This window comes from Lathyrus oleraceus, chromosome 4 (genome assembly GCF_024323335.1).
Source record: "Lathyrus oleraceus cultivar Zhongwan6 chromosome 4, CAAS_Psat_ZW6_1.0, whole genome shotgun sequence".
Lineage (NCBI taxonomy): Eukaryota > Viridiplantae > Streptophyta > Magnoliopsida > Fabales > Fabaceae > Lathyrus > Lathyrus oleraceus.
This window is the reverse complement of record NC_066582.1, coordinates 298,416,792-298,439,295: the sequence shown is the minus strand read 5'-3', so window position 1 is coordinate 298,439,295 and position 22,504 is coordinate 298,416,792. Positions and strand designations below refer to the sequence as shown.

General features: G+C 38.3%; 1 non-coding gene across 1 annotated transcript; it reads left to right on the top strand.

The window, feature by feature from the left end:
- Positions 1 to 16,458: 16,458 nt before the first annotated feature.
- Positions 16,459 to 16,565, top strand: LOC127076969 (small nucleolar RNA R71). Its single transcript, XR_007786973.1, has one exon. It is a non-coding gene; the product is annotated as a small nucleolar RNA R71 (small nucleolar RNA).
- Positions 16,566 to 22,504: the final 5,939 nt, after the last annotated feature.

Sequence of the window (22,504 nt, the reverse complement as noted above, 5' to 3'; positions counted from 1 at the left end):
GGGTGCAAATAACACTTGCTACAGCTATAAATAGAGGTCCCTATGCTCAGAAATGAGGACCCCTTTGCGTCAGCTTTGATCCAAAACCCCAAGCCCTTCCATTTGAGAGGATAATCCTGAGAATTTTATTTGAAAATTAAGTTTGAATCTCACTGTTTTGAGATTCAAAACTCCGGGGATCCAAGAACTTCTTTGCATTCTAATCTACTTCTGCAAGCTTCCTGAACAAGATCAAGCACGAGCCAAGGCAAAAGCAATTGAATCCACACCTGCATTGAAGGTATTTTCCAGAAATTTTCATCTCTTCGATTCTCACTCAATTCTCCATAATTCTCTTGGATCCTTGGTTGTCTGAAGTCCTACCAATGTAGGCAACGCGATTGAGTTGCTTTGAGGTCAAATCGAAGCAACTCAGATCATGCACCTCAAATTTCAACTCCTTGTATCTCTCAATATACTTGAAGTTAGGATAAATTGAGGTCGGATTTGCACTCAGTGCCATTTTTACTTTAAAATCATGTCCTTCTTTTTTATTTTAGTGATGGTTATGATTGGACCAGTCCGGCGAAGCTCGCCTAAGAAGGTGACTGGAGAGTTGCTCTGGTGGTGAGTTGGCAAGGTCCAGAGCCACATGATCTGTTTAAATTGTTTTAATCATGAGTGTTGGTTTTGATTACCTGTTTTGTGGCGCGTTGACTTGAGTTCGCCATGGAACGCGCGCTTGTGGCCACTTGATATGCCACCTCAATTAATTAGGGAGATCAAGTGGTCCACATTTTTTCTGATTATTTGATTTTCATTTTATTTGTGTTATTTTCATTAATTCATATTAATTTTAATATTGATCCAAAAAATATGAGAGTTTCACCAAAAAAAATTAAATAAATTCCTCTTTCATTTTCTGAACTAAAATTATATTTTTGGATCATTATTAATATTTTTCATGATATAATTGATTTTGTGAATATTTTTAATTATTTAAAAATAGTTTTAAGTTTCCAAAAATAATGAATGTTTTTCTCCAAGGTCCTTTGACCTTGTTTGACCTATGATAAATCTCATGGCCATTTATTTGGTGTTTTGATGAGGTTTTAGGAAATTGACCAACCATAATTTAATTTAATTTAATGCATATTTTAATTATTTTTGATTGATTAAATGTCAAATAAATTGTGTTGAGCCATTTTAATCGACTTGTTGAGTTTGACTTGTGTTGTTGGGCCTTGGTCAAGGTTGATTTGACTTTCTTGAGTTCAGATCATTGAATTTAAGGGATTGATGAAATGTAAATTTCATCTCCCAAAATGAACGAATGATCTTAATTTGGTAAAAGTCCTCCTTTGACCAATTTGTTTTGATTCCATTCCCCCTCCCTCTTCATCTTATTCCCCTTATTTATTCATTCATGGCATGGACCTATGATATCTCTATATCCTAAAGCTAATTGATTGCAAAATCAACATGAGTATGGATGAGATTAGGTCCACCACTTTGCATATTCTTTTTGTGTGTGGTATGTTTCATGAGCATAGTCCATTATATTATGTTTCTAACATGCATTAACACCAAAATTCTATTGCGCGGCCTCAAATAGTTGTGACTTCTACATAAGTCCAATTACGACTGCTTAACAAAGTGCTAAATTTGTGACACAAAAGGTATAGCATTCTAGTAAGTGAGATTGTAAGTCTCCCTTGTTTCATGGTATTGTGTGGAAACTTGGTCTTTTTTCCTTCCTTTGGAAGATGTCTTGGTTCAAGGATCCATGTTTGTGATAAGTGGGTAGAGTGTTCTCCAAACAATGACTTAAACAAAAACAAAGAAAAAGATATACTAACTTCTAATCAACTAACAACTAACATTTAATTTCAAGTCATTTACTATTATACACTTTAATTTCAAGCTTTTATTCATTTGCCATTATTCATACCATTCAATTTGTTTACTTTGATGCCATTTTCATTTTGCCCACTTGGGCCATAATTTGTGATATATTGTATTTGTATATGCTTGTTTGTTTGGTGGTCTTTTGACCTTAATGTACATAATAAGAACAAAAACCCTAAAAAATATCTTGTGTGGACTGTTTGATTTGATCTGAGACTATTGGACTTAGACTTAGGTAACATCCCCTATGCAAAGGACTTGGCCAATACCAACTTTCATGAATTCAAGTGCTTGTGAAGCGAACATTCATCTGACACAATATTGGAGATCCATTTGAGTTCATCTGCAACATGATCATATTGAAACTGTTATTTTGAACCTGTGTCTAATGCCATCTTTGAAGTCATCTAATACATGGGAATTTGGAAGAAGATCATGGAGTTGCTAAGCTTGGATGTGGCTATCTTTATTTGATACATTGCTCTTCATCTTGCTATTTGTGTATTGATATTGCTTGATTCTAAAGTCCAAGGGAAATTTAGGTTTCTATATGACATTCTTGTCTATTGGATTGTCGCCCATTGGTTAGATCTTTTCAACTCTTAACTTTTAAATTTGTGATTAGGATTAGTCTCTTCATCTCCTCCCCAGTTCTTTAATTTCAAAATCTCTCCCCTTTTTCAAATATTCTTTGCTTGTGTCTTTTTCTAAACTTTGACCATATTGCAAATTAGAAACTTTGGCCTTATGCCATTGCATTTTAAACTCCTTTTCTTAATCAAACTTGTAAATGAATTTAACTATACTTGACTTAAAATTTCCAAAGACAAAAAGAACTAATACTCATTCAAACCTTGTTAGGCCTTTTGTGCCTATGTTAAACTCAATTTTTTTGTTAAAAAAAACTCATTCACTTTGAAATTGATACCACGAACTATGAGGTTTTGATCCCTTATTTTATGTTGGTACGTAGGCACAAGTCTGAAGGTCTTATCAAACACAAAAATATAATTAATAAATTATTTTCTCATCCCCCCACTCTATTTATTGCAAACATCGTTTGTACAAAAACACATATGCATACAAGAAAGGGCTCCCTAGGAGTACCTAGGACACTTTGGGTGCTAACACCTTCCCTCTGTGTAACCAACCCCTTTACCTGTAACCTCTGGCATTTTATTATTTTTGATTTGAAAACTTCTTATCTTTTGGATTTTGTTCGTACTTTTCCCTTTTCTCTTGGAAACAATAAAAGCGCGGTGGCGACTCTGGTTTTATTGGCGTCTAGCTTATCCATAGCTTGATGGTCATGAATTTACCGCTACAAAAGGCTATCGAGGAAAAGCTCAAGGCAATAGGGAACACTGATGTTTTGGGTCTTGATGCGGCAGAAATGTGCCTGATACCCGGGGTTATCATTCCATCCAAGTTCAAAGTTCCGGACTTTGAAAAATATAAGGGAAATAGCGACCCTAAGACGCACATTAGGGCATATTGTCGGAAGATGGCTGCCTATTTCAACGATGATCAACTTTTAATGCATTTGCCCACGATTCCCTCAATGGGGCATCTTTGGATTGGTATATGCAACTTGAGGGCATCCATGTACACACATGGAGGGAAATGGTCGAGGCATTCCTCAAGCACTATCAGTACAACACTGATATGGCACCTAATCGCACGCAGTTGCAAAATTTGACTCAAAGGTATGAGGAGTCCTTCAAAGAGCATGCCCAATGGTGGAGGGAATTAGTTGCTAGGGTACAACCCCCATTGCTAGAAACGGAACTGGTGGACATGTTTATGGGTAACCTGTAAGGTTCATACCTTGACAGAATTGTAGGGAGCACCTCTTTGGGGTTTTCCGACCTAGTCTTAGCCGGTGAAAGAATAGAAAATATGATTAAAATGGGAAAGATCCAGAACTCTGCCAATACTTCCAGTGCATCGAAGAAACCATTTTTACCTATGGTAAAAGACGAGAAGGCGAGATCAATGCCACCTCCATCATTCGAACAAGAAATGCCTTTTATCCACAAGTAGCCACCATAGCTCCCATCCAACCAAGTCAGCAACAACCATTTACAATTCCTGTTCAAACTCAACAATAGCAACACTACCAACAACCACAACAACAATGGTATCAACAATAACCGCAAGGTCAGCAACCACAGTATCAGCAACAACAACAAAGGATGCGGAGGCCCGAGAGAAGATTTGACACGGTTCCTATGCCATATAGCCACATTCTACCATATTTACTGAGGGGATCACTTGTACAACTAAGGGAGTTAGGACCAGCACCAGCGGTTCTTCCTCCCTGTTATGATGAAAATGCCTGCTATGAATTTCATTTTGGCACTCTTGGGCATTCGATCGAGAATTGTAAAGCATTAAAATACAAGGTTCAAGATCTTATTGATTCTAAGGCAATCACGTCCGCCCCTAAGTGGCGACTCTGCTGGGGAGTAGTCTCCAGTGAGTTTTTAGCCTACTTTTTTTTGTGTGTATATAATTGTATATTTGATGTATGTATATTTGTTTATATGGTATAATCTGCTTGTTGTGCTTGGTGATCTCTGAGTGGTGAGATAAGTTCTAACCCGAACTTGAGTGAAATTAAGATAGGAGGATGGTATAGTCATGTTCAACTTGTGTGGAGTAGTCCTTAATAAGTTGACTTGAGACCCATCTACTCAGTGGAGACTCTTTTGGAGTTATGAATGTCACACAAGTTATTTGTGGTTAGGCATTACTATCTCTGATTTGGGGTCCTAGAAGTTGAGGACCATAGAACATTTTACCCTTTTTGGCCTATTTAGGACGTAGTGCGGAGACTGTTCAAGTGTAGACTTGATAACAGTTATTACACGATACTACATTCAGACGAGTTTCTCTTGAGAATATTATGGGTTGATGAGTCAGTCATCCTAACCTATAATATTCGATAGATGGAATTAAGACTTTGAGAACTTTTTAGAACCTGATCTACATGTTTTTATCCTTAGTTCACTCCTTTGGGATGGTTTTTACCCTGACTCTATGCTCGTGACTCACAACAAACCCTTGATTTTTGGTTGATCCAATCAAGTCTTGTCAATATCAATCGAACTTGGGTGTTGATAAGGTGAAAGCCATAATCCACCAAAATGGATGATTGATCTTGACAATGACTTGATTCATCCCTTGACCTTTGTTTGTTTTCCTTGTGTGTGATCTCTTATTTGTGATTGTTGCATTCATGCATTCATGCGCATCATAATATTCATCACACGAAATTTCAAGGAACTGAGGTCTTATTTGCAAAAAAAATCAGACCATGGATTGTGGACAAAGGAACACTAAGAAGTACAGTTTCAGATGTCCCGACTTAAAAGAGTTAAGGAAGCTAGCATCCTTTGTATTAGATCCCTTGGACTTCAAGCAACGTCATGGGAAGCTTCTGTCTATTTTGTATGCTGATGTGGTTGAAGGACTCTTGAGTGTGTTGGTTCAGGTCTATGATCCTCTCTATCGCTGCTTCACTTTCCCTGATTATCAGCTTGTGCCTACGTTGGAGGAGTATGTCAATCTTTTGGGAATACCTGTTTCTAACAAGTTGCCTTTTAGTGGATTGGAAGAGATTCCTAGATCTCACATCATAGATGAAGCTCTTCACTTGAAGAAGTCTGAGATTGAGGCCCATTGGGTGAAGAAAGGAGGATTATTTTGGTTGACTTCTGAATTCCTCATCAAGGAAGCTACTGCCTTTGCTCAAGCTGGTAGTGTGGATGCTTTCGAAGCTATCTTTGTGTTGCCCTTCTATGGGCTTTGTTCCCTAACATTTACGGTTTTGTTGATGTTAACACCATTAAAATTTTCTTGATTGGGAATCATGTGCCTACCTTGTTAGGTGATATGTATTTCTCTTTGCATTTGAGAAATTCTAAGGGTGGTGGAACGATCGTCTGTTGTGTTCCTCTCCTGTACAACTGGTTTATTTCGCACTTGCCTCAGACGCTTGCTTTTGTGGAGAACAAACAATGTCTACGGTGGTCTCAGAGACTTATGTCTCTCACTAATGATGATATAGTTTGGTATGATCCTTCATTAAGTAGTTTGGAGATTATTGATTTTTGCGGTGAATTCTTTAATGTGCCTCTCATTGGTACATAAGGAAGAATTAACTACTACCCTATTTTGGATCATCGTCAACTTGGGTTCCCCTTGAGAGACAAACTTAATAACACTTTTTTAGAAGGTCTTTTCTATCAAGAGGGTAAAGATCCCCAACATTTGAAGCAGAAGATTGTGCATGCTTGGCATAATATGCATAGGAAAGGAAGATTTGAGCTTGGTCTGTGCAATTGTGTAGCTTTGGAAGCTTACACTCTTTGGGTGAAGAAGAGAGCTTTGGAGTTGAAGATGCCTTATGCTTGTGATAGACCTATGTTTATGGTTGTGGTTGAGCCACTAACTCTCCCTAACCAAGATGTAAAGGAGTTGGAAGACACGTTCGCCAAGATGAAGCGAGAGAAGGATATGTGGGAAGAGCGTTTCCATGCTTTGAGCAAAAAGCATGAGGAGTTGCAGCTTGAGTCTATGGACAAAGATGCACTTATTGAGCTTCTTGAAGACCGAGTAACAAAGAGACAGAGAGAGCCAGAGGTTTCATCTTCCTCTAGTACACCTCAGCCTTTCGTCGCTTGGAAAAAGATTGTTGATCAGCTTGTCCTTGAGAAGAATCAGATGAACACTTCTTTTGAGTCCGAGATCTGACGCATCCGAAGGAAGTACGCGCTTGCAACTAGGTCTTCTGATGTTGTTATTAGGGATCCTTAGGATGACTAGTCTCCTTTACTCTTGTATTTTATATTTTTGGTTTCTGAAATTGTATTTAGTGTAATCCTTCCAATTATATAAATAAAAGAGATTTTATGGTCATATCAAATTGTTGCAATTGTTTATATATATATATATATATATATATATATATATATATATATATATATATATATATATATATATATATATATATATATATATATATATATATATATATATGTTTTTGCAAATAATATAGTAAGTTCCTTGAAAATAAAAACAATCAAGCATTGCATTTCATGCATCATTTGCATAACAGGTTTCTTTTTCACCAGATGTCTTATTGGTATTTCTTCTGTGCTTCAGCCAAGCTGACTCATCGATACAATACCCGCGTCAATCACTCAAGAATCATGGAACATCTAGAGCAAGAGAACAGAGATTTGAAGGACGAGATTGCTCGTTTGAATGCCATGATGGAGTCAGTGTTATCTACTCAAAGCCAATCTTCTTCAACGCTTGCAACTCCTCCTACTTAGAGGACTGTTATTTCAGAGGTTGCTACCTCTACCGTTCCTGCTACTGCTGCTCACTTTGCGCCTGCCATGCCTGCCGGGTTCCCGTGGAGAATGTCACCTAACTTTATGCCTGAGGGTTTTGCACCCACATTTGCTTCCATGGCGGCATCTAGCCCGGTCATGTATGTGCCACTGCCAGTTGTGCATATGCTACCCCATGTTGAAGATACCATTTATCATTCCGAGCCATCTGAGGGGCCTGATGTGTATGAGAAGATGGACGAAATGAAAGACCAATTCCTTGAGTTGCGAAAGGAGTTGAAAACTTTGAGGGGTAAATATTTGTTTGGTAAGAGTGCTGCAGAGCTTTGTTTGGTTCCAAATGTTAAAATCCCGGTGAAGTTTAAAGTTCCTGACTTTGAAAAGTACAAGGGGAACACTTTTCCGCTCAGTCATCTCGTCATGTATGCTAGAAAGATGTCGATGCAAACTGATAATGATCAGTTATTGATCCATTATTTTCAAGACAGTCTGACTGGTGGCGCTTTGAGGTGGTACATGGGTTTGGATAGTGCGAGCATCCACACATTCAATGATTTGGGTGAAGCATTCGTGAAGCACTACAAGTATAATATGGATATGGCGCCAAACAGGGACCAATTGAGGTTATTGTCTCAGAAGGATAAAGAGACGTTCAAAGAGTATGCTCATCGATGGAAAGAGCTTGCTGCTCAAATTACCCCTTCTTTGGAAGAGAAGGTGATGACCAAGATTTTTCTCAAGACCCTGAGCTCATTTTACTATGAGCGGGTGATTGCCAATGCCCCCAATGATTTTACCGAGATGGTAAACATGGGGATGAGGCTAGAAGAAGGTGTCCGAGAGGGACGGTTATCTAAGGAGGAAGCTTCGTCCAACAAGAGGTATGGTAATAGTTTTGCCAAGAAGAAAGAAAACGAAGCTAATGTAGTATCTGTTGGGAGGCAGAAGAGGCCTCATGTAAGAAAAAGTCAACCACCCAGTCAACACCATCATTAAGTATCATCTGTAATTTCGGTATTTTCAAATAGTCAATCAACAACAACGTCAATAACTGCCGCATCATCTGCATTACTTCGAGATTCTGCGCTTGCATACCATCGATAGCATCCATGATGTCGTCGTTGGTTGCTGGCCTTCTTCGTCGACGACGTCGTGAGGATGAACCAGCTGCATTATCGGAAGGGTTGAGCGGGACTGATTGTTGTGCAGGAACCTGATCACCTTGCTCCATTTCTTCAAACTCGTCTGTAGGCGAGTTTGCTTGTGTAGGTTCGGTAGCTTCGGGAGCATTCAGATCATAGATTTGGCGGTTGGGATTGGTGAAATCTGTTAGGGCAATGTTGGGTAAAACAAGGCTTGGGACTTCCTGGTTGTTCACCATAAGGTAATACCCTCCGCCTACCCTGTTTTTGATTAGGCGGCTGGACCGACAGTAGCTTATATCCATCAATAGGGGTGGGAGAGATTGTAAATTCTGAAGTCGATCCCCAAGATTTAAGCCAAGTGCTATGGTGGTGATTAATCCACCAATTACAAAAGGTTGACGGCCTCTAGCACACAGGGTGCGGATATGATGAAATAGGAAGGAGGCAGTGTTTACCTGTGTATCTGCTGCAAAGACGCAGTGGAGGAAAAATAATTCCTTGGCGTTGACTTTGCTGTTGTTCGGTCGACCAAAAATAGTGTTTTGCAGGATGTGGATGAAGTACCGGATGGTTGGGTTATGTATATGCGAAGCAAGTAATACATCCGAGTTGTTGGTTTCCACACCGGAAATTTTTCTAAAGAGGTCGAAGGCATTTATATGCCACTGGGAGTTCGGAGGTATCCTAGGGTGGACTTGACCTTCTACAGGGAATTGTAGCATGGTGCTCAATTGTTTTTGGGATAGGGAGTACTCGGTGTTGAACATGCGGAAGGTTGCGGTACCGGTTAAGTACTCGTCTTCACCGGTAGGAGTGTTGTACGAATAAGAACTTAAAAATTCTAAGGTGAGAGTGGGGTAGGTAGGTTGATTATGAGTGTAAAGAAAGGTTAAATCAGCGAGGCGGAGCATCCATTCTATACCTTGAAGTAATCCTAATTCTTGTAAACAATTTAAATCAGGATACCTGGTGGATTGGACGCCTCGCTGTTGGAAACGCTCAAACTGCTCCCTTTGATAATTTTCATCTTCGGATCGGAAGATGATATTTCCGAAATCTTGGTTTCCCGCCATACCGATAAGTGGTTTGAAAGAGGTAATAAGGGGAGAAGGGAAATGAAATTGATTTTATAGAATGGTTTGTGGTGTATGAAGAAAGGTATGGTGGGTATTTATAGGAAAAGATTTGGAAGTTGGAAAGGGAGTGGTTGAAAAGTAAATAAATGTGGGTAAATGTGAATAAATGGGGAAGGTAAAAAGTGGGTGGTGTAACGGTCGTGTCTCCAACGGTTAGTAACGTTCACATAGTCTGTAGGTGTCACGCTCGTGACAGGGGTGTTACGGGCGTCACAGGCACTTGGTGTGACGACCGTAATGGATTGTGTAACGCTCGTCACACAGTCATTCTTGCAACGTACCTTGTTTTTATCATTATATTTTATTGTTGTTATTTTGTTATGCATATGTTTATTTTATTTTGCTATTGTGATACTTTTAAATTGTCTTGCATGCTATTCTACTTTCATAATATATATATATATATATATATATATATATATATATATATATATATATATATATATTCTTTAATAAGTTATGTAGGTAGCAACAGTAGAGAGCATTATTGATAGATATTGCATAAGTCATAATAAAGTAAAATAAATCAATAGCTTCATAAAATAATCATAATGTAACATTGGAAGACAAAAGCAAACATGCGAAAGAAAAACAAATACTAAAATAATTTGAAACAAAATTAATGAATAACCTAAACTAGAACTAAGTAACTAAGAAAAACAACATCTATCCATCTGCATGATCTCTGGCCGGAGGAGCAAAGGAGTTAACACGGTTTAACAACTCGTGGAACTGATTTGTCATACTGTTCATGTATCCCAGAAATTCTTGTCCCATGTTAGCTAACTCTTCTCTGAGGGCGTCCTGTTCTGACATCAAAGCCTGAATGGTGGTGTTATAATTTGCTCCGGGCATATGATGTCTAAGATCGGGTATCGCCGATTCTTCGGTCGGGACAGGTTGAGGAGGAGGATCAATATCATAATAACCAGATGGTGTCTGAGGGTCAGATTCAGCATAAGGGATCTGGTCGTCACAAATCTCATAGTCCTGGATGGATTCAGTAGATCTAGCAGGAAAGGGTATTCCGTTCATGTTGTAGAGCCAGTTATTGCGGTTATGAACACTAGTCCTTGGACTAGGCAAGGTGAATAGGCAAAGGACTTGGTTGTTAATTATAAGCTCAAACTCTTCAGACCCTAGGTTTGCTATAAACATAGTGTTGAAGAGGAAGGGTATACTCATAGTCGCAATGCCACAAAAAGGGCTTAAGTCAAGCATAGGTTGACGTAATCCGATAGCATTACCAATCATGGTTATCAAGCCGCCTATTTGAATTGGTGCTCGTTCATCTTGGATAAGGTGGTCAAAATTGGCCAACATAAAAGTGGCACCGTTTACTGGACGGTTCTGGGAAGCACAAAATATGATGAAGAGTTCATCACGTGAAACTGAGGTACTGTTTGACTTCTTCCCAAATAAGGTGTGGGCTAGGATCTTATGGAAATAACGAAAGGCCGGGTTATGTATGTTTCCAGAAAGAAACTCATGTTCCTCGGGATCGTCATTTCCAGTCAAGCTTCCCCAAAAGTGTTCAAGCTCTCTATATTCAAAAAGTTCTTCTTGGCTCACTGTGAATGTATGAAAAGAGGTAGGGAAACCTAGAAGGTTGGTAAAGTCTTGAATGTTAAATTGATACTCCATATTGAACATTCTGAACTGGATGAAACCTCTGCTTATTCCTTTTCCATGGCTGGGTAGATAGATCAGAGAACTAAGGAATTCTAGAGTCAGTCTCCGGTAAGTGACGAATTGTATACGGATAGGAGTGGTTTCCCACCCTATTTGACTCAGCAAATACAAGACACTCTCTCTTAGTCCAAGGGCAGTCATTGCCCAATCGTCAACATACAAACTAGGTAGCATCTCTCTCTCTGCTAGTTCCTCAAACTTTTGTTTCTGAGCTTTCCCTCTGAATTTGATACCCATACGATCAATTTGTCCCATCAGGTTAGTGTTAGCTAGAGAAAAGAAAAACAAGAGTTTTAGTCAGGATTTGGCCAAATGCCGAAAGAAGAAAAGAATAAAAATTTTATAAGTTAAAATAAATTACTAAATAAAGTTTAGAAGAATAATTAAAGAAGAAATAAAAATAAAGATAAAGAATATTTGTGGGTTGTCTCCCACTAAGCGCTTTGTTTAATGTCGCAATTTCGACATAAACACTATCAAATATAATCTATAGAATTTGGGGGCACTACGTCTAAGTGCAGGACTTGTGAATCTTCAATGTTCTCTGCATGATGATAATGTTTTAGACGCTGCCCGTTTACGATAAACGGTTAAATGGATTTTCCTTTAATTTCCACCGCTCCACTAGGAAAAACATTGGTGACTTGGAAAGGACCTGACCATCTAGATCGTAGTTTTCCCGGGAATAACTTTAGCCTAGAGTTGAATAACAGGACTGTATTGCCTTGTTTGAAGATTTTCCTTGATATGCGCTTGTCATGCCATTGTTTTGTTCTTTCTTTGTAGATTCTGGCATTTTCGTAAGCGTCTCGTCTGAGTTCCTCTAATTCGTTTATATCAAGGATTCGCTTTTCACCGGCGGCCTTATAGTTTAAATTTAGATTTTTAATAGCCCAGTAGGCCTTATGTTCTAATTCTACCGGGAGGTGGCAGGATTTTCCATAAATAAGCTTAAATGGGGTTGTCCCTATGGGGGTTTTGTAAGCGGTTCGATACGCCCATAAAGCTTCTGGTAGTTTCAACGACCAGTCTTTCCTTGAGGTGGCGACTGTTTTTTCTAATATTCGTTTGATTTCTCTGTTAGACACTTCCACTTGCCCACTGGTTTGAGGGTGGTAAGGTGTCGCTACTCTATGCCTTACGCCATACTTAAACAGTAGTTTTTCGAGTACCTTAGATATGAAATGCGATCCACCATCACTGACTACTATTCTTGGGACACCAAATCTTGGAAATATTATATTCTTAAAGTGTCTAGTTACTACTCGTGTGTCGTTTGTTGGAGAAGCTATAGCTTCAATCCATTTTGATACGTAGTCAACCGCTACGAGTATGTACTTGTTACCGAAAGAAGGTGGAAAAGGTCCCATGAAATCTATCCCCCACATGTCGAAAATCTCTACTTCCAAAATGCCCTTTTGTGGCATCTCGTCACGTCTAGATATGTTTCCCGTGCGTTGACATCTATCACATTTCTTGATAGCCGCATGCACATCCTTCCATATGTTTGACCAATAAAGACCGGCTTGTAGGATTTTGGAGCAGGTCTTGGATGTACTTGCATGTCCACCATAAGGAGCGGAGTGACAGTGTTGGATTATATTTTCTACCTCTTCTTCAGGTATACACCGACGGAAAATACCATCGGGGCCTCTTTTGAAAAGTAAAGGGTCATCCCAGTAATAGTGTTTTATGTCATAGAAGAATCGTTTCTTTTGCTGGTAGGATAAAGTAGGTGGAACTATTCCGGCAGCTAAATAATTGACGAGGTCAGCGTACCATGGTGTAGCACATATAGCTAAGGTGGTTTCTACCTGTTTATCAGCTTTATTTTCTTCCAAAGTAGCTATAAGTTTATCGTACGAGAAATCATCGTTGATCGATGATATTTCCGGTTCCAGGTTTTCAAGTCTAGAGAGGTGATCTGCTACTACGTTTTCAGTTCCTTTTTTATCTTTGATTTCCAAATCGAACTCTTGTAGCAACATGATCCACCTTAGGAGTCTAGGTTTAGCATCCTTTTTTGTTAAGAGGTACTTGATAGCAGTGTGGTCGGTGTAAACGATTATTTTAGCTCCGACCAAGTAAGAACGAAACTTATCTAGTGCAAACACCACTGCTAAGAGTTCTTTCTCGGTTGTGGCGTAATTCATTTGTGCTTCATCTAGAGTTCTACTTGCGTAATATATGACGTGAAGCTTTTTATCCTTTCGTTGTCCTAAAACAGCGCCCACAGCGTAATCACTGGCATCACACATTATTTCGAATGGTTCATTCCAATCTGGTGTCTGCATTATGGGTGCGGAGATCAATGCTTGTTTAAGCGTTTGGAATGCTTCCAAACATTTATTGTCGAAGATGAATTCAGCATCCTTCATCAATAGTCCGGTCAAAGGTTTAGTTATTTTAGAGAAGTCTTTAATGAATCGTCGGTAAAAACCGGCATGTCCTAAGAAGCTTCGTACATCTCTCACAGTTTTCGGAGGTTGAAGGTTTTCGATTACCTCTATTTTGGCTTTGTCTACTTCAATTCCTCTATTTGAGATGATGTGTCCTAAAACAATTCCTTCTTGTACCATAAAGTGACATTTTTCCCAATTAAGTACTAGGTTTACTTTTACACATCGTTCTAGAACTCTTTCTAGGTTTTCAAGACATTCTTCAAAGCTTTGTCCGCATACGGAAAAGTCGTCCATAAATACTTCCATGACATTTTCGAGAAAATCGGCGAATATCGCCATCATGCACCTTTGGAAGGTTGCAGGAGCATTGCACAAGCCAAACGGCATTCGTCGATAAGCGAAGGTGCCAAAAGGACACGTGAATGTTGTCTTTTCTTGGTCATCAGGATGAATTGGTGTTTGAAAGAAGCCAGAGTAACCGTCTAGATAGTAGAAATGAGAATGTTTTGCTAATCGTTCTAACATCTGGTCAATGAATGGTAAAGGGAAATGATCTTTTCGGGTTGCTTTGTTTAGTTTCCTATAGTCAATGCACATTCTCCATCCCGATTCGATTCGTTTGGTTATAGTTTCTCCTTTTTCATTTTCAATAACTGTTATACCTCCTTTCTTTGGTACTACGTGTACAGGACTAACCCATTTGCTATCAGATATAGGATATATGATACCTGCCTCTAATAACTTTGTTACTTCCTTCTTCGCTACCTCACTCAGGATCGGGTTTAGTCTCCTCTGATGTTCCCTAGAGGTTTTACAGTCTTCTTCTAGCATGATGCGGTGCATACAAATAGAAGGACTTATTCCTTTAAGATCGGTGATGTTGTACCCTAGTGCGGTTGGATATTTTCTTAAGATATGTAGGAGTTTTTCGGTTTCGAGTTTTCCTAGGTCTGCATTAACTATCACTGGTCGTTCAAGTTCTAAGTCTAGGAATTCATATCTCAGATTTTTGGGAAGTGTTTTCAGGTCTAGGGTTGGTTTCTTAAGGCATTGCATAGGGTCCGGTGTTATTGCTAAACATTGGTTGAGTTTGTCTTCTACAAGATAGTCAGACAATTTGTCATTTTCTAACTCTGTTTCTTTTATGCATTCATCGATGATATCCATGAAGTAACATGTATCTTCTATTGCAGGTGCTTTCAAAAATTGGGAAAGAATGAACTCAATTTTCTCTTCTCCTACTTCGAAAGTGAGTCGTCCTCGTTTTACGTCTATGATCGCACCAGCGGTTGCTAAGAATGGTCTTCCCAATATAATGGGTGTAACTTCATCTTCTCTAATGTCCATAATTATAAAATCGGTTGGAATGTAGAATTGACCTATGTGCACGGGAACGTTTTCAAGAGTTCCTTCAGGATATCTAACAGAACGATCTGCTAGTTGCACAGACATTTTAGTTGGTCTTAATTCTCCCATTTCTAGTTTCTTGCATATGGATAAAGGCATAACACTAATATCGGCTCCTAGATCGCATAAGGCTTTATCTATGAAAAATTTTCCTATGTGACAGGGTATAGAGAAACTACCTGGATCTTTAAGTTTAGGAGGCATATTCTGGATTATAGCGCTACATTCAGCAGTGAGTGTAACAGTTTCGCTATCTTCAAGTTTCCTTTTATTAGAAAGAATTTCTTTTAAGAACTTAGCATATGAGGGCATCTGCGTAATAGCTTCTGTAAACGGAATTGTGACGTTTAATTGTTTCAGTAGGTCAACAAATTTTTTAAATTGGCCCGCATCTTTGGTTTTAATAAGCCTTTAAGGGTAAGGGATAGGTGGTTTATAAGGTGGTGGAGGTATATAAGGTTCTTTCTTTTCTACGGTTTCCTTATTACTCTCTTCCTTTCCTTTAGGTTTACTTTCTTCCTCGGTTGACTTTTTAGAGTTTTGGTTTTCAGTCCTTGGATCTACTGGTCCTTCCACTTCCGTTCCACTTCTTAGTATGATTGCATGAGCGTGGCTTTTTGGGTTAGGTTGGGGCTGTCCAGGAAATGTACCAGTTGGGGCGGCAGTAGGCGCTTGTTGTTGAGCTACTTGTGATATTTGTGTTTCCAGCATTTTGTTATGGGTAGCCAAGGCATCTACTTTACTTGCTAGTTGTTTGATTTGTTCGCTAGTGTGTATATTCTGGTTTAAGAAATCTTTATTGGTTTGCTGTTCAAAAGCTATGAAGTTCTCCATCATTATTTCCAAGTTGGATTTCCTAGGAACATTATTGTTAGGTGTAGATGAGGTCGACTTTTGATATCCAGGAGGTATAGCTGGGGCTTGATTTGGAGCTTGTCCTGGTGCGTATAAAGCATTATTACTCTTATATGAAAAATTAGGATGATTCTTCCAATTTGAGTTATAGGTGTGCGAGTAGGGATTTCCTTGAGCATAATTCACTTGCTCTGCTTGGATTCCTGTTAGGAGTTGACAATCTGCAGGAGTGTGACCTTGGATTCCACAGACTTCGCAATTTTGAGTTGCGGCAACCACGGTGGTTGGAGGTGATACATTCAAACTTTCAATTTTCTGGGCAAGGGCTTCCACTTTTGCATTAACATGATCAAGGTTACTTATCTCGTACATGCCACTTTTCGTTTGAGGTTTCTCTACCATTGCTCGGTCGCTTCCCCACTGATAATGGTTTTGGGCCATGCTTTCGATAAGTTGATAAGCATCGGCATAAGGTTTATCCATAAGTGCACCACCTGCTGCGGCGTCTATTGTTAACCTTGTGTTGTACAAGAGACCATTATAGAAGGTATGAATTACTAACCAGTCCTCTAAACCATGGTGTGGACAAAGTCTCATCATGTCTTTGTATCTTTCCCATGCTTCGAAAAGAGACTCGTTATCTTTCTATTTAAATCCATTTATCTGGGCTCTCAACATAGCTGTTTTGCTTGGAGGAAAATATCGAGCAAGAAAGACTTTCTTTAACTCGTTCCATGTGGTGACTGAGTTTGAAGGTAGAGACTGAAGCCATCTTCTAGCTTTATCTCTTAACGAGAAAGGAAAAAGACGAAGTCGAATTGCCTCTGAGGTGACACCATTAGCTTTAACAGTATCAGCGTATTGGACAAATACGGATAAATGAAGGTTTGGATCCTCGGTAAGATTTCCAGAGAATTGATTCTGTTGCACTGCTTGTAGCAGCGAAGGCTTAAGTTCGAAGTTGTTTGCTTCGATTGCGGGTGGAGCAATACTCGAATGCGGCTCATCTTGCGATGGAGCGGCGTAATCTCGAAGAGCACGAGATGGTTCTGCCATCTCGGGTATCAGTGAAGGAAGAAGATTTTTGAGATCAGGAATTTCGATAGGAGGGAGATTGTTTGCAGCACGATATTCCCGAATTCGTCGTAAGATTCGGAGATATAGTTCGATGTCGTTGATTCGTAAGTAAAACGGCTCGCCTTGTGAGCGAGTGTGTGGTATACAAATCAACGAAAGAAGAAGAAATAAAAATTGCCTTAGTCTCTACAGCGTAACAGAAGAGCTACGATATCGACTAAATAAAAGTCCCCGGCAACGGCGCCAAAAACTTGATCGCGACTTTATGAGTCGATTGGGGTACTAACTGCAAGTGCACAGTTCTATCGCGTAGTTTTAAAAGATATCGATCCCACAGGGACTTATGAATCGATATACCGTTTTCTAAGGTTACTTCGTAAAGCTAAGGCGGATGATACTTTGATTGTTTGGGGGAAAAGTTAAAACTAAAATAAGATCTAGGTTAAATATCAATTAAGCGGATATCGGTATGTAGTTCGTCGTAATTAGGGAATCAAGTCTTCGTTGGTTTCTTGGTTTTAAAATAAATCTTTTCAGTGGACACCATTGATTAAAAGTCTTCTCTCAAACTCTCGCTCTGTTGAATAGACCATGACTTTAAATTAACGTAGCTGTCACTTATTAGTTAAGTCCAAAATCACTTTTTGAAAACAATAGAATCTATAGAAACTCTTTTTAAGAAAATACTAATCGTTTAAACACCCTCGTCTCAAACTCTCGCTCTGTTGACTTAGATTATATAATTAAATTCAAATGCTTAACTCTCGTCCTCACATTTAACTTTTAAAAATACTTTTTGAAAAAGATTAGAATTTAATTAACTCTGCTTTCGCCCTGATCTAGAATTAATGTCCAATTTACACTGTCCAGTTAAAAACTCAAACTTTCGTTCTATTGATTTTAACTTCTTTAGTCTTTTACTCTCGTACAAAAACCTAGGTATTAAACCTGTAAATTGAGACCATAAAAAGAGTGATTTTATTTTTAAACGTAATTAAACCAACTTAGTTTTGATTCCTTCATTCCGCTTACTTTACATACCGATACCTAAATAAATTAGCCGGACATGCTAAACAGATCTAAACAATCATCATGCTTAAATAAATCCATCTCAGGCAAACAATATAAATAAACAATAATGCAGGGCATATATAAATTCAAACAATAATTAAAGAACCTGAATAATTAATGGCAATCTTGAACACTCCACCACAGACCGGTTGGATTTGTTCTTGAATTCTTCAATCGGACAGGAAAATAAAAAGTGAAGGAATAAAAATCTAGGATCTAACGTAAGGTTAGATCCAGTAAAAGATACACAATAGTCTCCGGTGTAGAAACTATTGTGTGAAAAATTAATTAAGTGCTGAAAGATTGACTGGAAAAGAAAATAAAAATTGCAAATTAAGTAAAAACTGTAAAAAAGGTAATGCTGTAAAGTATGCTTGCACGGCCGGAAGGAAAAAAGAACGAAGAAGAGAGAGCTTTAGGGTTGGAAGGAAGTGACTATTTATACTAGTCCACTTTGTAACGGTTTCCAAAGCTTTCCGTGTAAAATCCTCACGTTCCAAGAGTCAAACGAAATAATAGGCTTCAACGCGCGTCTGTTGCGTTTCTGAAGCCAAAAATATAGGAGAATGGTGTGACGTCCGTCACACCATGTGTTATGCTCGTAACACAAGGCAGCAGGGCGTGACGCTCGTCACACCTTGTGTGGCGCTCGTCACAGGCTCAGCGCTCATGGCTTGTAGTTTTGGGCTGGGCTTTAGTGAAATTGCTTCTCTTCATTCCTTTTTGCACCTCCTTTTCTTCCTTTTTCACTTATGCTTCAAATAAGCTACCTGAGATAAATAGAAGGAAAAATACCCAGTAGTGTCGAATAAAATGAAATAAATTGAAGCGAATAATAATATAATTTAATTAAATCGAGTCCAAGAATGTGATATAATTTCATGTTATCAACCTCCTGGCGGCCCTCAGTGAGTCATCCTTGATATGTTTACCCTAATCGGTAACGGATGTCCTCCCTCTCATATTTTGTTATCCCCGTACCCAATAACCGGTAGTGGATAATATATTTATGCTCCTCCTGTGTTGAAGATCTTTTCTTCCCCAGTAGAGTTTGAGTGTGTATTTCCTTAGTGGAATCGTTGTTCCTGCTTGGTTCGATTATTTTAGTTTTGCTCTGATCTACCTGTGTCCCCCTGCAGATGATCTTTATACCTCCCCGACTGAGTCTTTCCATTCTTTTTCATGGAAACCCCTCGTGTCCCCCAACAGTTTTAAGTCGTAGCCTCGCCTATGCATAACCTTTTATCCCCCCAGAGTCTTTGTCTCCCCAATGAGCTTTCCTTACGAAATACATTACGCTCCTACGGACTTTCAGTCTCTCTGAATTCTTTTTCTTTGTGGCAACATTTCCCCACAAAGATTTATTTTAACATTCATAGCATATGCATCATGAGGTCTCTTAGGGACCAAAATTTGTTTCTATATGTTGTTATTTAAGCCCATTTTACTTAGTCGATACGAATATTTTAACCTTCATCTCCTCAGTCAGAACGTCCTTAAATAGGGGCAGATGTAAGACCCCAATTTTTACCCTAAGATCCCTCATGCTACCTCATCATATGCATTAGCATTGGGATCATACCTTGGCATCCTCCTTACCCCTCATTCATTGGGTTTGTATTGGAAGAGATCACCAAGCACCATGTGATTGTATCATACCTTGTATTTTATCATTTACTAACCAAAATACCAAAAATATGTCTTTGCATTTGTCTAACTCTTTTGTAGGAAGGGCACATGATCACCTTTGATCTATTAAGTTCATATTTAGGGTTTAAGACCCTCATTGCTAAGAGCACAGTCAAGATTGGTCTACAATGGCTTTAGGAATCATATATGAGTCCCCATGAGCCTCACATGTTATTTTGGTCAATAATTCATCAAGAGTTTGGAATTGGTTTGCAGTGGAAACCCTAGTTCATTTGGGTATCTTATGTAACTTCTTCACCAAGCTTCTTCAACAATTGATCAAATATTTCAAGGGATACTTCAATTTCCATCATCTTATGCATATATTATCCTCCATGAGTCCTAAAAGTCAAGATAATTGCAAGTTAGCAAGTTGGTTGATGGTGATTGACCAGAGGAATTCATCTGACCAAAACTAGGGTCCCCTAGACCCTATCTCCTACCCTTTTTATCATATGAAAATGATTCCAAGATACAAGTTACTCTAAATGACATTTCAAACAACTTTCATATTGAGGTCTAGTGCTAGTTTAGCTTTGAAAGTCATTTTTTATGATGAAAGATTATAGGTCATTTTGTCTAAACCCTAATTTGGTGGTCAACTTCCCAAGGCCATAACTTGCTCAATTTTTATGAGATGAAATATTTACAAGTTGTACAATCAAATTGAAGGTTTCTAATTCAACTTTTATGTTTGGAGGAAGAGCTAATTCAACTTTTATGAGCATGTCATATGAGGACACATTATAGGTCATTTTGGACCAATACCATTGAACAAGTGATTTTTCTCAACTTCAAAATTGCATAACTCCTTCATATAAAATCCAAATAAGGTCAAATTTATGACCATTTGGAAGGACTTTGAAATAGATACAACTTTTATGAAGACACGTTTCTCATTTGAAGCTCACACAAAAAGTTAGCCAAGGTGGAATAAGTGAACTTATGGCTTGACACTTAGAAATTTTTTTGATATGTTAAAATTTCCAAACTTCCACTTCAAAATTCATCATGGTACAAGCTTCAAATAGAAAAATGTTCAACATGAAAGTTGTTCCTCTTGTTCTAAGCTTCCAATTTCATCCATTTTGGACAAGATTTGAATGGTCTGCGCATGGCTTGAACATGACATCATCATTTGGCAAAGATCAAACTTCAAACAGCTGTGTACAATTGCCTTGCATTCCAAGTTGATTTTAGACATGTTCACACTCAATTATGGACCAAAAGGAATGATTTCATGGGCCTGCACACGCCCATGCACCCACGCATCACTCATTGCCAATTTTAGAAACTCACTTCAAGGGTGCAAATAACACTTGCTACATCTATAAATAGAGATCCCTATGCTCATAATTGAGGACCCCCTCGCGCCAACTTTGATCCAAAACCCCAAACCCTTCCATTTGAGAGGATAATTCTGAGAATTTTCTTTGAAAATTGAGTTTGAATCTCACTGTTTTAAGATTCAAAACTCTGGAGATCCAAGAACTTCTTTGCATTCTAATCTACTTATGCAAGCTTCCTGAACAAGATCAAGCACGAGCCAAGGTAAAAGCAATTGAATCCAGACCTGCATTGAAGGTATTTTCCAGAAATTTTTATCTCTTAGATTCTCACTCAATTCTCCATAATTCTATTGGATCCTTGGTTGTCTGAAGTCCTACCAATGTAGGCAACAAGATTGAATTGCTTTGAGGTCAAATCGAAGCAACTCAGATCATGCACCTCAAATTTCAACTCGTTGTATCTCTCAATATACTTGGAGTTAGGATAAATTAAGGTTAGATCCGTGCTCAGTGCCATTTTTACTTTAAAATAATGTCCTTCTTTTTTATTTTAGTGATGGTTATGATTGGACCAGTCCGACGAAGCTCTCCTGAGAAGGTACCGGAGATTTGCTCTGGTGGTGAGTTGGCAAGGTCCAGAGCCACATGATCTATTTAAATTATTTTAATCATGAGTGTTGGTTTTGATTACATGTTTTGTGGCACAGTGAGTTGAGTCCACCATGGAATGCGCGCTTGTGGCCACTTGATCTGCCACCTCAATTAATTAGGAAAATCAAGTGGTCCACGTTTTTTCTGATTATTTGATTTTCATTTTATTTGTGTTATTTTCGTTAATTCATATTAATTTTAATATTGATCTAGAAAATATGAGAGTTTCACCAAAAAAATTTAAATAATTTCCTCTCTCATTTTCTGAATTAAAATTATTTTTTGGATCATTATTAATATTTTTCATGATTTAATTGATTTTGTGAATATTTTTAATTGTTTAAATATAGTTTTAAGTTTCCAAAAATAATGAATGTTTTTCTCCAAGGTCCTTTTGCCTTGTTTGACCTATGATAAATCTCATGGCCATTTATTTGGTGTTTTGATGGGGTTTTAGGAAATTGACTAACCATAATTTAATTTAATGCATATTTTAATTATTTTTAATTGATTAAATGCCAAAAAAATTGTGTTGATCCATTTTAATTGACTTGGGTTGTTGGGCCTTGGTCAAGGTTGATTTGACTTTGTTGAGTTAAGATCATTGGATTTAGGGGATTGGTGAAATGTACATTTCATCTCCCAAAATGAATGAATGATCTTATTTTTGTAAAAGTCTTCCTTTGACCAATTTGTGTTGATTCCATTCCCCCTCCCTCTTCATCTTATTCCCCTTCTTTATTCATTCATGTCATGTAACTATGATATCTCTATATCCAAAAGCTAGTTGATTGCAAAATCAACATGAGTATGGATGAGATTAGGTTCACCACTTTGCAT